Raw genomic sequence first — 2,052 nt, 5'->3', positions numbered from 1 at the left:
ATCTACTACAGTACTTGTACAACATTATTCTAAGCGCTGGAGATGCAGAGTCATTATAGGAGAGCATTTACCAGGAAATGTATTCGGAATATATAGATAGACCACATATAAGTGCAAAACGAGTAGAGCAAATGATACTACTACATAAGTTCAGAAGAGGAAGTCAGCATGGAAGTTAAGGCAATGGGTGAGAGGGAGGCCCTTAAAAGCTAAAGCTGAGATACAATGAGGTATTGGGGGCGACAGTCTAGGTGGGGTCGGTCGTACGGGGTTGGGGACAGGGCAGAGAAAGGTCTGGCAGCAGGATACACTTCCATGTAAACGATTAAACATTTAGTATGTCTTTTTCATGTCTACTGTCTTTCCAGTGAATGCAGAAAAAAAAAGTATGACTCGGCCAGGTACAGTGTCTCACACCTGTAATCCCAGCACTTTGGCAGGCCGAGGAGGCCGGATCACTTGAAGTCAGGGGTTCGAGACCAGCAGCCTGGCCAACATGGTGAAACCCCGTCTCTACTAGAGATACAAAAATAAGCCAGGCATGGTGGCGGGCGCCTGTAGTCCCAGCCACTCGGGAGGATAAGGCAGGAGAATCGCTTGAACCCGGGAGTTTGAGGTTGCAGTGAGCCAAGATCGCACCACTGCACTCCAGCCTGGGCAACAGAGCGAGACTGTCTCAAAAAAAAAAAAAAAAAAAAAAAAAAAGTATGACTCAATCTTTGCATCAAATACTTTAAACTAAATGAAAGGCAAGACAAAGAAACGTCCATGCAGCCAGTAGAGGACAGGCAGGCCATGAAGTGCCTGCTCCTGGTTCCGCCCTAAGTACGGACAAGAGTTCTGCACAGGGCAAGAAGGGAAGACAGGCTTTGGAATAAGACAAATCTCAGTCCCAGGCTCAGGTGCGCGCCACACACTAGCTGTGTGACCTCGTCCAAGTCACATGACCCAGGTCTGTGGCGTTTCCCATAAAATAGCTCTAGTGAGGTCCAAGGACCCTCTCAGCTGCTGGGGGAAGGAAGAAATGAAGTCACTGCTGAAAGGCTTAAGACGGGTGCCTCTCGTTCCACCCTCTCCCCAATCTTCCCACCAACAGAAGAGAGCCGTCGGGGGCTGAGACGAACAGCCAGGGGTGAGGACGGGAAACCGCCTCCTCGCAGCCCTCCAGGCCCCGCCCTCGGGCGGACCCCGGTCTCGGGCTCCGGACAGTCGCTCTGCAGGCAAATGAGTGGGGAGGGAGAGCTCACTAACTGTAAACAGACGCCGCTCAGAGTTCCCATCCTGCGTGGCTGCCGGATTTCCGTGCCACACTGAAGCCACCCCACCCAGGCGCCTGCCCTCAGTTTCCCCAGTGGTGGCATGGGGTGCACCAGCTCCTCCTCTCCCGGGTCGCCGTCTGACTTAAACGCGTGAGAAAGTACAGAAACAGCCGACGCTCAACGGCCTCCAGCCCCACGGAGTCCTCCTCCCACCCTGGCTTTGGCCTTTTGTACCGGCCCCACGTGACCCCACCGGCCGGCTCTTCCCTGCTGCCCCGCCCCGCCCTCCGGCCTTTCCCGGCTCTCGGCCCAGCTCTTCCCGCTCCCGGCCGCCCCCCTCCCGCGCTGCCGGGCCTCCGCCTCCCCTCGCCTCCCGCCCAGGCTCTTCCCGCTCCCTCCCCCAGGCCGCCGTTCCCTCGCGACGCTCCCCTCCCCCCGCGGCTGTTCCGCCGCCTCGCCTCCCCTCCCCCCGGCTGGAGCTCACTGTCTCCAAGATGGCGGCCGTGTCAGTTTGGGGCATCTCCGCGGTCCGGCCCGGGTTCCCGGGATCCGGGCTCTACTTCCTCCCGGTAAGTAGCCGAGGGGCCGTCCCCGGCAGCCCCTGGCCGCCCAGCCCGAGGCTGAGCCGCTCCAGGGCCCACTCCGCTGCCTCGCGGGGTCGGCGGGCCGCTGCAGGCCCCGCCGCGGCCTGCGCCGCCTCCCGCTGCTCTGCGCCAGGCCTCGGGCTGGGGCGCCGTGGCCGCCCCCTCGCGCCCGCCCGCCCGGCCCGCCCGCCCGGAGCCCGGCTGCCCCA

General features: G+C 60.3%; 1 protein-coding gene across 1 annotated transcript in view; it reads left to right on the top strand.

Annotated features, from left to right (window-relative positions):
* The first annotated feature begins 1,702 nt into the window (after positions 1-1,702).
* KAT6A (lysine acetyltransferase 6A) overlaps positions 1,703-2,052 on the top strand; it is a 121,605-nt gene continuing 121,255 nt past the window's right edge. The window contains exon 1 of the mRNA XM_025394318.1: positions 1,703-1,828. The gene's annotated coding sequence lies outside the window, so the exon portion shown is untranslated. The remainder of the gene's footprint in view (positions 1,829-2,052) is intronic.

This window comes from Theropithecus gelada, chromosome 8, assembly GCF_003255815.1.
Source record: "Theropithecus gelada isolate Dixy chromosome 8, Tgel_1.0, whole genome shotgun sequence".
Lineage (NCBI taxonomy): Eukaryota > Metazoa > Chordata > Mammalia > Primates > Cercopithecidae > Theropithecus > Theropithecus gelada.
The sequence above is the reverse complement of the archived record's forward strand: the minus strand, read 5'-3'. Positions and strand labels throughout refer to the sequence as shown.